Here is a 14,418-nt window from a genome sequence, read left to right on the forward strand (position 1 = left end):
GTAAAACGAAGAGAATAAAGTATATATATATTAGCAATTAAACCAAACGATTACCATAACTAATTGTTGGTTTAGTATTAATACATCAGGCTTTGGAATATATATATATATATATATATTAGTAGTTTGCATATTGTTAGCATATATTATTTTAGTACCTAGTCTACTGGCAGTTATTGAGTATGTTGGTACTCAGCAGGCTTAAAGCCTGAAACTCCATAAGAAAAAATGCATGCAGTCCACCAATTCATTTCTGGCCCTTATCCAGGAAAGGTTATTTGTCTTTAACTTAGAGTTCAGAAAGTTGATCAATCACTTTTACTCTGATATCTATTATTCAAATAAATATAAACCAATTATCAATAATCAGTATTTTGACATTGTTCTTAATTTATTTTGCAAGACATAACAGTCAATAACATCAAGAACAGAGAATAAATCAATATAAACTCCACATATGTAACTTTATCTACTTTGATTAAATTAGTAATATGATATGCATTTTGTTGATTGCAATCAACAAAATAAATGAATTTGATAAACTTTAACAAAGTTTTGATTACACATTATGTAATATTCTGAACACTAAAATTTCCATCAGAATTATTTTCTCAATTTTTTGAAAGTTGTTATTCAAACAGATAAATACAAAAGCAGCAACTAAAGCTAATTCCATTTCATAAGTACTGTACTGTAATTACTGTAATAATTAATTTTTCATAATGAATGAATATTGTATATAATTTTAGGTTAAATAATGTAAATCTAAAGTTGATTTATACTACATCATTACAAATATAAAGGAAATTTTAATGAATTTTTTCAATCTCAAAAGTAAATAATAAAATAAGTACTTCAGAACAAATAAAATTCTTCAAGCATTATAGAGAAAAATAAAGCATTAATAAAATTTTTAAAAACATTTCTAAAGTAAAAGGGAACATTAATATTAAATAAGAATGTTTTTAATTTTTCATGATATTGCTGGATAAATTTCTTGCAAATTTTTGACATTAATGATTTTCTTAAAAAATATAGCAGTCAACATTGTAATAAACAGAATCACAATTGCTAATTATTTTGGAGGAAAAGTGTTTTATATATATTATCATCAAAACTTTCAGAAAATTAAGTGTTTTCAGCTGTATTATTCTATGCAATAATTTTGTTCTGTTTTTGTTCTTTTGAAATATTCTGTTCTTTTTGTCCTATGCAAAGTACATTTCTGTCATTTGTTATCTATTTTAGTGCTATTACTGCAATCTGTAGTTACTTAAGAAAACAAGTTTACTTTTAAATACTGGATGTTAGTACTAGGTCTGAGCACAAAGCAATACAACTATTTAAAATGTTAATTTCCATTTAAAATAATAGTTAGACTAGCAATAAGTCAAGACTTTTTATAGGACTTTATAGCTGTCAGAATATAAATTGTTGCTGCCTGTATAACTTTATTTTTTAAAAATTTGTATCAGTGGAGAATAGTGTATTAAATATTTACTAAATACAGTTTAAATGCTATGATGTTGTAGCATTCAAAGAAATGCTAAACAGCATAGCATTTAAACTTTAGTCTTAAGTGCTCTTAACTATTGATGGTTTTTGAACTACTGGAATTTTGTGGATGTGTTCAAATCTAGTCCTCTTTTTTTTTTGTGCTGCATCTGAATATGAGCAGTTTACATTCAGAGAACTAAGACATTTTTGCAGAAAACAGTATGAAATCAATAACTTTTCCCAACTTTATATTCATAAAAACTCTTTTAATTATCTTGTGAATAAATAAAATTTTTGTATTATGCAATTACAAATGTTAATAATAAAATCAATATAGTATAATAAACTTATTATAATTAGACATATAGAATATGTAGAATAATAGAACATTAGAAATTTTAAATTATTTATTATCTTTGACTGTTTTATACCTGTATTCAGAACCTAAGACCAAGTGTTATAATCAGCAATTAATTAATAAGCAGTAATGAAATTAAAGTAAGATAAATGTTAACTTCTAGACTCTAACTGTCAATTGTAGATTATGAATATAGATATTAAACCTCTATTAGTTATTTTGATTTAATTGTTTAATAAGATTTTAATGATCATTGTAATAATGATAATAATTATGAGCTATACACATGATACGATGCATAATATAAATTACAATTACTAAATATTTCATGATACTAACATTATACAAAGGTTCTTTGTATTACCTTTATATACAAAGGTAAATCAAAAATTATATGAAATGTAATTGTAACTTTTTTGCTGCTGGTACCACTACTAGTTGCAGGTGTAGCTAGGCATTATGTCTTGTGAGTGATACAGATTTCCTAGTCTAGACAGTAATACAGGTCAGTTATCTTGGTACTGTCCAATCCAACTACAAAAAAAAGGAAACTTTTTTAACTGAAACTTTATTGTAAGACAAAATTCACTGAAGCACAATATGGAGATGTTTTTGTCACAAAAAAGTGTCTATTTAGGAACAAAAAGTTCAAACATAGTCACACAACTTTTACCATCAATTTGCCATGAACCAAAAACTAAATGAAATGGTGCATGCATGGCTTGTCTTTCAGCCAAAACATCTTTTTCTGAGGGAATTAAGATGCTTGAATAATGACACTCCTGTCTGTTTTTCAATGCGTTTGGCCCAAGTTAAAAAATGATAATCTTGTAAGAACACTTATAATAAATTTTGTAACTACACTACATATAGTTGGTGTTGACACAGTCTTGCATTTAAAACAGAAGTTCAAGTAATTTTTTGTTAAATAGAATTTTATATCTGATAAATTTTGAAAGTTTTTTTTTTATTTAAAAGCAATTTAACACATGTATCTTGTCCTATCAATTTGCAGCATCTATTTTTTTTCTTTTTTTGTAGTACTTGTCAAATTAAATATTTTATTTATAAGAAAATCTTTTATTAGATTTAAATTTTACAATAAAACATAGTTTTGATTAAAAAAGAAATTCAATAAAAAAAACATAATTTATTTAATTCTTGAAAGTCTCTCATTATGGTTTCTTTTGAAAGTCTCATATTTCATTTGTAAAAAAAAACCTTTTAAATATATTATAAGTTTTAATATTACAAGATTTGATGTCTGCCAGTTTCTAATCAATGTAATTTAATATAAATGTGTAATTTATTATATATAAAGACTTTGAAATTAGATTCTAACATTGAAAATGTATATCCATCTGTAAAAACATTGCTTTTAAAAATTAACCTAATGCTTTTAAAAAGTAAGAATTTTCAGTATTTTAAATAAGGGCTATTTAATTTATAAAAACTATTTATGCTAATGTTATTATTAAGTTTAGATTTTTTTTTAAACTTATATAACTGAAATTTAGTGAAATTCATTTTTCCAACAACATTGCAGTGTAATGAGGGGAAGTCTTCATCCAGCTACTGTTGCTGAAAAATGATATACCAGGTACAGTATTTGTATTTACAAATATATCCTTTTGATTCTGGTAAATTTTCTGCCCATTTAATATTATATTTAATTAGTATTCAGTAAAATTTAATAAATCTACATGCAGAAAAGCAAAACAGAAAAGTATTGTTCCTGAAGATGATATTCTGGCAAAGAAAACGGTCAAAATATTAAAAGTAATATTTATTTAACGTAAAAAAACTGAGGTTTTCTTCCCTTTAAGAAAATAATTGTTCTGTATGCTTTATCTATCTTATTCTACACAATGACAAAACATTAGGATAATTTACTTGTTTAATCTGTACTGAAATAAATACCCATTCCCTAAGAGATAAAAAAATAATTGTAATCACACAAAAAATAAAAGTTTGAAATTAGATATTTTAAAAATATTCAATTATTTCATTTATTCATTCATGTATGACGTTAAAATCTTGGTACTAGATTTTGTTGCATGTTTAGCTGCGATTTTATTTTTATAAAAACCGTATATAAATTTATACAATTGCAAACTATATTTTTCTCTCGTAGAGTATGAAATATAATGGAATATCGATAGAATGTATGGCAGCATCGAGAATAATCTCAACTTCCGACACTCTTATCGAAAGTCAATTCTAAAAATTCGATTGACGTCAAACACGCTTCTGTGACGTGAGTATATATTTATAAAACGCACTGATAATATGTTGGATACATAAAATAATAATAAAAATGATCATAAAACAGAATGTTACTAATTTCGAAAGGTAATTACACGAAAAAGTGGTTTTTCATATATTCAGAATTAATTTTAATAAGAATCAAAAATTATTTCAAATTTTTTACAGCAACAAGACTGTTTCTTAACAATAATCTATTCACGTCATGAAATAGTACAAAAAAATACTAGGTATGCCTCATCTTAGATTTTGGAATTCCAGAAATACGTCATCGGTAATGATTTTCAATTAGTGACTCAAATAATGACGTCATATAAGAAACACGTTTCATAAAACGTCACAAGGCATCGAACAATTCATTGTATTACAGCTGTTATATAACTAAATGGATAATTATTTTTCAACGGTTAAAATTCTCTTAGAATTTAATACTTAATTTACTTTAAAACTACACATTTAAACTTACCTACTAGCATGCATTTTCACAAATTGTAAACAAAACTTTAAGACAAAGATTAGTAGCAGTTAAAGTATTTCTGCCACATTTAATTGGGGCAATTTTCTAGGAAATCTAAAATAATAATTTTTAGTGCATGAAAATCGAGGTCGAATAACTTCAGATATTTATTACTCAAGTTTAGAATAATAATTGCATAGAATTTACTGGCTCCTAAGAAAAATGAGCGAGTCGATTTTAAGAATTGAAAATAACACTGGCAAACGTCCAATGTAGCGTATTGAGTAATTCTACTTGGTATCCGTTTAACAGGGTTTTTCTATATTTTTCTTATTTTGTTTTGTTAAAAGTGACGTGTGGATAACTTCCTTTATCCATTATAACATGAGTACTCGAACTAATGAAGATGGAAAAAAGTGCTAAAGATTAACGTAAATATATAAAAATAAAAATAATACTCACTACAATTATTTCCAGTAGTAATGATATCAAATGGAATTAACACGAGATCCAAGATCCAGACCGAAATTTCGATCATCTTTCTATAGGCTGCTAGTCTGTGTGCAGGCACGCATCTGCTAAACCCATGCCAAATTAGTAATGTACGCATGGATTATAACTTGGCAAAAGTATGAGTCTACCGCTACGATACTTTATAAAGTGTTTTTGATGTGCCGTTAAATTTTTATTAAATATAAATATTTTAAACATTTTTTTTCCTTATTTAAAATAATTGAAAGTTTATAGTATCTCTGTCATTAGACTATTTGCAGCATTAATTTAATACTCATTCATTTTCTTTCCTAACAATCGCCTATTCATTTTAATATAATTATAAATAATATCTTTAAATAAAATAAAGCACATTTTTAATAACTTTATTTTCATGTTTAAGTTTTTCTCCTTTTTCTAATTTAAAAAATCGCTAGAGCAGATAATAACATTGTTGATATCACCATGGAAAATGTATATTCATGTAAGAAAAAATTTATAAAAAGCTACAAACACTTAAATCTCGACATGTATATAAAAATTCTAAACTATTGTTGAAGAACACGTAAATATTTCTCAACGGGATTTAAAAACGTATTTAAGATAATAATAATAACAAAAACATTTCGGAATGTTAGAGGATACTCGGTCCTTTATCAGATTTCAGACAAGATTCAAATTTCTCTTCCCTATCCCAGATAAACTTTTTTTTAATAAAAATAAAAATTGAAGTACTAATTCTATAAAACTTTCTATAAATTAAATAAAAACTGAAAAGAATAGAATAAAGTAAAATTAATGTAACTTTATTAAAAGTTAGTTCAGTAGTCGATTTATTAATTCTATTGCAAGTATTTAATTATAAGTAAAATGCTGTATTTGAAATCTCTTATTATCCCCATGTCGCAAACACTATCTCCGTAAGCAAATAATACACTTTACGATATGAAGATAGTGCTATAAAATCATAACCAGAAGAAATAAAACATGTATATTTTATAAGAAAACAGCTTTCAGAAAAAGCAAAATGTATGCAGATAGAATGTAAAATTTCTGGTTATACAAAACTGATAAAGTAATTTTTACGAAAGTCAACTTCGTGAGAAAAAATTACACTACCCAACATGATTTTTACATCGGGAAAAATAAAGATGGTTTCTTATCAATTCCGATACCTACATTTCGAAATCAGCAAGAAAATATTATATCAATTCAGTTTTCAAATATTGAAAATCTTATCATATCAAATATCTGTGCATTTATCAATATAAAGTAGATGATGTAACACCACAATACCAGAAATAAATACCACAGGAAAAGCTTTCAGTGAAATAAAACATGAAGCTGAAGATTGAAACCGATATTCCTGGTTCCTAATCTGAACGTATTGTTTAAAGTCATCAGAACTAAACTTCGTTGCTAGATTTTACAACAATTTGTTTAGATCTCTCAGACAGATGACGTTCCAAAACTTTTTCTCCAAAATCTTGGAGATGTTAGCAACGAACATGGTGAAAGGTTTCACCAAGTCATTTCAACCATGGAAGAGTGCATGGTCGCATGGATCCAGTGATGTTGGGAGACTACTGCTGGTTTCTTAAGTAAGAAAGCAGCACGAGTACAACGAGAAATCAATATCCAAATAACATTTTAAGATAAGTTCATGTTCACTTTTAAAACGTTTGCATTTATTAATGTTTAATTAAGAGGTTTAGCAGTGTGCAGTACATGTCTCATTATAGTTATTGCAGGTCATCTTGTAAAAAAAACCCGTTTTTGGTGCAAGGTTTTTGATATCTTGCGGGATCGAAACATGGTCCGGATTCCAAGTGAAAATATGGCTTTCCATCCAGAAAGATGTGCTAAATGTTCAAAATAGTGAAATTTACAATAAAGAAATCACGTTTACAATAATAAAATCATGTTAGAATGATTTTTTAATAGCTATAACAATATGCTATTCTATGTACAGTACGTACATACAAAGATGACTATTATCTTTTGATCGTTGTGGTAAGAAAATTTAATGGCGATTTTAGAAATCGGGGATTTTTTCAATGGGAATCACCTATTTTAATGCCGGAGGTATTAAAAAAAATTCTTTTGTTGGTAGTTATTAATTATAGAATATTATATATATATGACAAAAATGAATATGATTGTTTTGAAATACATTGCATTTCATAACTTCTTATTAAGTTGCGGTATTGTGTTTTATTTTCAATAACGACACTAAAATATATTCGAATTAAAAATAACAAAAATAAATGTCATTGGCAAATGTAGTGCTGTATTTGTTGTTGTGACCTTAAATAAGGTTAACAAAATAGATATTAATTCAACATATTCGACTCTCGTCTAATTTAGACATCTTATATTGCCAATATATTACAATATCACATGAAGAAACGAAAGTTTTAGAAAATTATTTATAAAACAATAAATGTATTTAATTATTTTTTAGTCAAATTTTCACAAAGAAAATAAATTTATATATAAATTTAATAATAAATATGCCAATATAAGAAAGCGTAAACATTTCTTTTAAATTATTAAATTTTAATCGTAATTTTTAAAATTAACATTACATTAACAGAAGTTTCTAAGTTCTATGATTAATATTCGTATTGTAAAATTTAAAATTCGAGCAAACACATATTTTGTTAAGAGCAAAATTATGAAATTGAAGCAAGACAGAATTTTAATTTTGATAAAAAAGTAAAAGTAGTCATGTAGAATTGAATAATACTGAAATATACTGCAAAACCGGATACCTGGTTCCAAGAACTTTTAATCAGCAAAAGCAAGATTACGCATAAATTTTAAAGCGAAATTATAAATACCTGAATTATGATTCCATCAACCATTTACATTAACAGATTAAAAACAACATCGCAATAAGCATGAATGTAATCACAGGAAATCAATGAATGAACTATGAATAATGATAAAATCTACATAATAAAGCTTTAAAATGTTACTCGATGAAAGTTCCCAGCTACAATTACAAACAGGAAAACAAAAATAAATCATTTACATAAGACCATTGCAATCCTTCTTAGATCACTAAATAAATAAACGTGTGAAAATAAGTTTTAATTTTCCAAAACAAGTAAAATTCTTTATGACCAATAGTTACATAGAATTAAATAATACCTGAAATATAAGCGAAAGTCGCTGCAGAACCGGATATCCAGTTCCAAGAGCAGTCTTAATTACCTTATAAATCAAATGGGAAAATTTATTTTACAATAAATTCAAAAACTTTATTTAAAAAAATCTACAATATAAAATGAAATTAGTCAGTTTTAGAATTTAATATATAAGTTTTCAATTTAACAAGATTTCCCTTTTAATTTCAGGTTTATCAAATATTTCGATATCATTCGAGTTTAAATTTTAATAATTTAATAATTAAAAAGGCTAAACGTATTATGATTCCTAATTTAATTTTTCTAATAAAAAGACCTTTCTTCTCATTATTAAATTTTTTTCTTGTCTATATAATACGATATTAATAGCAGTACTCGCAATAGTTTCGTAATAACTACATTGTAATGAGGTTACAGACCTTTCAGAACGTAGTCCATTGTACCTTTATGAACCACAGAATAAATAAGCACTTTATAGTTAATGCCTTCGCTCCTACAGCATTCTCAAGAAACCAGTCGGTATCACCAATGCAAAGCAAATAACGATTAAAGTCAAAATAAAAGTAATAATCGCCTCATAAGAAAACTAATTAGTCTTTTTATTACTGCATCTTCGCAAGAAGACTCCTCACGATACATAAAATCGTTAAATGTAATGCGGTTTTAGGTCTACTATCGTAACAGTTACATCTAAATGATTCTATTTTTTATGCTAATTAATAAAAAAAAATTATAACATTTTTTATTAATTTTACACACTATACAACTTTCGTAATAAAATACGTCGTTTGATTAAGAAAAACAAGTTATAAAATATTAACCTTACTTTTTACAAAAAATGCTAATTATCACCACCAAAAAATTTCGTAAGCCTATAATTACGGGAGAAACACCTGGTTAAATTACCCTGTAACACCTTGAATATTTATTATTGCGAAATAAGTTATTATTCAATTCAGAGTGATTTAAAATACGTCAGAAAGGGAATATATATAGATTTGTCTATGCAATGACAGTATATTTGCAAACTACAATCATAGTTTCTATTTATATACGTACTGTATATGTACAAAAAAATTGCATTTAATTTTTCAACCACCTTTAAAGGCATTGATAATATTCTTTAGTACTTACATTTTAAAGCAATAGTTTTTAATTTATAAACAATAAAATTTAATGAGCAACATTATATATATCTTTAATTTGATTTCCTAGACACAATAATTGCCATAGCTTTGAACAATTATTATAAACGACGTACTGTATTTTCAACACAGCAATCCAATTTATAGTTTTACGTTTCTATAATATTTTATTAATATAATTAACAATTTTAATAGAAGTTTACCTTTTTTAATAAATTAGAATTTTTCTGACTTGTTAACATTTTTGAACGCTGGATGAGGTTTGTCTTCTCCTTCAAACATTATAGAATATATTTACGTTTTATTTTATCAAATAAGTCAAGTCGATAGGTAAATAAAATTCATCTTTATAACTAATATAAAAATACTCTCCTTATACAATAGTAAAATGTTTTTAATTTTTAAAAATAAAAATAAACTTATTAGGTAAAATATAGTAAAAGTTTCAATTAGCAACTGAGAAGAGTAACTTTTAAAATGAAATTCGATTTGGTGGCATAATATTTCTACAATGGAAAGACAAGATAATCTCAGATTATATATATTATATTGGATGAATTTTAGACAGGAGTATAAAGGTAACAGGTGTCGAAAGAATAACAATGAAGACCGATAATTTCAAACTTTATAAAAGAGTAAATTTGAATTATATGCCATGCATCTTTCGGCATATTCGAGTAGCATCGGATGAATTTAAATATTTCATACATTAAACGAAACGAAAATTTTAAGTCGGAACATTGACATTTACGAAACACAATTGAAAATATTTGAACGAGATGCCATTAAATTTTTCGATAATTAATATGCGCAAAACTTAAAATAACAAAAAAGGTTCAAATTAGAATCAATAAAATTAAAACTAAACGGAAAAAATTTTAAATACGCAACCAACAGATTCAAATATTTTTACTTATATTATTTATTTATTCGAACTTCATGATGAAAATTAAACGTTAAATTCTTAAAATGCTGGTAGTTTATATATAAATAAAATGAAATCGGGTTCGTAATAAGAAAGAAATTATTACGTGATAATTTATGAAACTAATAAATCTTTGTAATAGAAATCTGAATTGTGGAAATGTTAAGAGAAATTTAATATATGTATTATTATTTTTTTATTATTATCATCATTTACATGTAGTAGTATAATGAATTTTCATATTTATATTAGGCACACACGATTAAAACATAAAACAAGCGTATGTATATTGCATGCATTTGGTTTCGTTTTCGAAATATAATGATTAGAATACAAAGTCAATGTTATTAACAAAACAAATCTATTGTGTTTCGTGAACAAAGAACAAGCTCGTAGTTTCGTTTTTTAATATCGTTGGATACGAAAATTCCTTAATAATAAGTTCCATAATGACTTCGTAACAACAAAATTAAATGTTCTTACACATTCTAAGAATATAAATCATAAGTAATAGCGATGGCATTCGCGTGGTATCAAAATTCGCTTTTCAGAGATATTAAATCAAATTTATTTCAATATGTTAAAATTAAATTTTGAAAAATTTTAATTGAATTTTATATTCACAATCATGTTTATACATAAACTACTTTAGTGAATCTATTCGAAAGAATCGTTTCTACGTGTACTCGTTATTGGAGACAATTTTCTCAATAATTTCTTGTCAGAATATTGACAATTATAAAGTTAAGATATAGAAAATCAATTGAATGTATTAACACATTATTATTAAAAAATAATAATGAATTGTTCCATTATAATAAAAAATAACATTGAAACAATTCAATAATGGTAAATACATTAAAACGTTATTTTATAAGAGTTTAAACAGTTATTATTTCAATTCTTTAATATCCTTTATTGATATAATTGTTTCTTACTATTCAAATTTAATTATTATTTTACAATACAGATGAATAAACAATTGAATGATTAATTTTAATAGCATTTAATAAAAAAAAGTATTTTATATTGAAACAAATATACCTACTCCCACGAAACATTTGAAAAAATTTATATTATCTGCTCAGTTGGCGAATTTTACACAGCTAGAATTAAATAGGATTTCTTTTAGAGGAAATTTATATAGTTATTATTAAATTAAAATTTTCTTTTTCCTCCATTCAAAAGGGCAAACCACAAATGGTTGTAAAAACGTTCGGGCGGAAGAAAATTTGATCAATTTAGCAGAAAGACAAAGCCTATTCGACTAAATGTAATTAGGTTAAACATTAATTTATTTGATTATCGTTACGAAGCCTACATATACGGTTTGCAATCTCTCTGTTTCGTAGATATGGAATGAAGAAAAGTACATCTATACAGCTTTATTCAATCTCCGAAAGTAAAAATTCAAAAATATCTGTTAACTAGATTAAAATGAGTGCATCGTAATAATTGGCTAGCTTTATTAGAAAGTTCATTTAAATTTTGTATAGGATATTAAACGTCTTTGATGGAATATTGTTAGTAAATGTTAATCACTAGTTCGACCTATTTTAAATGGTTATCTTAAATACAAGGATTTTATACTCTTTAATCATCGTTCTTTCCTACATTAGAGGAAAATGACTCGCTAAATAATCACGTAACATTTTAATTTAGAGCAGTCAGATTCAATTTTTTTAAATATTTGTCAGTCTGAAGGACTCATCTTTAAACAGGTTTACAATAAATTAATACTGCGTGTACTTAAATATATATATATCGTGAAACCCGAATGTAGAGAACAAAACATCTGGTTCTGGCATAGCAATATATCATTAATATATGTTTACCTTGATTAAGCGGACACTGACTTCGGCGGTCAACGGACAAAAATTTGTTGCCCTTCAAAAACTTATGTTAGGCGGACAGTATAATGAATTACATGCTTTCCGTGAATATCAGTTAAAAAAATAGCATGCTTATCTTCGATACAATCGTTTCGTGAGATTTCTTTGCATCCTGAAATTGTCAAATGAAGTTTTCACGGTTCTATTTTTAGATTACTTAGTACTCTGATACACTACAAACATAGATTGACGGCAACATTTTTTTCCCGTGTATTTTGGATGACACACATTAAGAAACTCGAAGAATTTTAAAAAAGAAAAAAATAACAGTAGCAAAATGAATCAAGTGAGTCAAGTATTATGAAAACTGGCAAACATCCTGCTTGAAAAGTCAAGATATAGGAATCTGTAACGTCGCCTATCTAGTTTGCAGTAGGCTACTTGCGGTTTGAATACTACTTCAGTTCAGATCTTTCCTTTTATATTTCTCTAAATTAATTATTATTTTCTAGTTATTAAATTTAGTACAAAACGGCGCTTAACACTTCTAGTACCAAATTATGTTAATTCTAACAAAATAAAATGCCATAAAAATAAAATTTTGCGTCTTTGGTCATTATGATTACTTATTTTTTACAAAGCAAAATCGTTTATGGAGGTTTAAAAACTGCTGGGTATTGTAAAATATAAGGCAATTTTTAAACGGATAACTAAGTTATGAGAACAAACTCTCCGGTCCCAAGAGTGTCCACCAAATACAGATTCTACTAAATATTACACTTATTATTTAATATTACACCTACAGCAATGGCATGAAAATTATGAAAATAACTTCGAAAAGCAAAGCATTTACCCCCCTCCTTTGATTAGCAATTCGATATTTAAACAGATTACGGTATAAAATCTAAATTGAAAACTTAGAAAACACTATTACTAGATTCGATTACAAAGTTCACATAAAAAGTTGATTGGTAAAGAAAATTAATTTTCAAAAATATTAAATAGGTTCAACAAAATCCAAAATAACCATCCAATCAATGTTCGCGATTATCACAGTTCTCCAGAAATTCCAATAATTTTATGATCATGTTACTTATTATTCGAGTTACGTCTAGTTGTTCTTCTATTAATCAGCTAAATAATAATAATAATAATAATAAAGATCAACCTTCCAGCAGTTGTGAGGAGTTCGAATTAAAATCTGATCTGGACCATTTATCTCAGGTCGTTCGGCCGGTGGTATTATTCCTTCTCTTGTCCAAGAGCAGAAATAATAAAATTAAAGCTAAACGTGTACCCCATGGTGTGGTTGTTTCTCGCGTGAACAAAGCCAACAAATATAATACAATTAGGAAACCACGTGTTTAACCATGAATCTACTCAATCAACGCAATTCGAACTCTGATTACACGAACACAAAATGGATAAGTTCAGCTGTTAAGTTTCAAATAAAAATATATGATTAAAAACTTCTATACAAACTGTACACTGCAGTCACAATATATATGAGTTTATAATACTTTTAAATACGATTAACTCTTTATTATTTCATTCGTATTATATAATAGTTGAAATGCACAGTTAAAATGACTAAGAATCACAAAATCAATTTTAATTCGGCTTGTTCATATTGAAGAAATTTAATGTGAGTTATGAGCCCCTCGTTTAATTTTCTTCGAAAACAGCAAACAGAAATTAAGCGTTTTAAAAGTAATTTTACAAAAAGAACTACTAATAAATAAAATACATTGCACAAATTATTTCAAATGAAGATATATATTTTCCAATGACGTAAATGAAAGCCTAGATAATTGGATATTTTAATATATTAATGATTTCTTCTGGATATTTAATCCAATTTTGTTTCTTAAATTTCGTTCTCATGTCTAAAAACTATGTCACTGTGTAAATTGAGGTTAATCATCATTATGAATAAAATCTCTATTTTTCGGTGAGATGAGAAGAAAAAAGAAAAATTAGTTAAGAAAATAATTAGCAGGAAAGATTCTCAAAAAATAAAATAAAATAAACAGTAAATTTATATTTTTAAAATGTCTGAATTCTGTTTTTTTAATTAAGCTTATTTTTCATCTTTAACCTATATCTCAATTAGAGATGTTTTTCTACAAATACAGTAATTTATATTGCCTCAAAGTAGTTGTAGAAAGTACTTTTACGTATTGTTAGCCTTAATAAAAATACAAATGCATTTAAAACGGCGTAATTATTTGTACGTAATTCAATTTTTTTCCTATCACTCCGTACAGTACAACATTTAGTTTTATAATAATTCCA

The 14,418-nt window shown here is 26.0% G+C and overlaps 1 protein-coding gene across 2 annotated transcripts in view; it reads right to left on the reverse strand.

The window, feature by feature from the left end:
- The window catches only part of LOC136978469 (solute carrier family 41 member 1-like), a 66,888-nt gene that overhangs the window by 39,706 nt on the left and 12,764 nt on the right, over positions 1–14,418 (reverse strand). The window lies entirely within an intron of this gene.

Source organism: Centruroides vittatus, unplaced genomic scaffold, assembly GCF_030686945.1.
Source record: "Centruroides vittatus isolate TY-2023 unplaced genomic scaffold, ASM3068694v2 contig_10, whole genome shotgun sequence".
NCBI lineage: Eukaryota > Metazoa > Arthropoda > Arachnida > Scorpiones > Buthidae > Centruroides > Centruroides vittatus.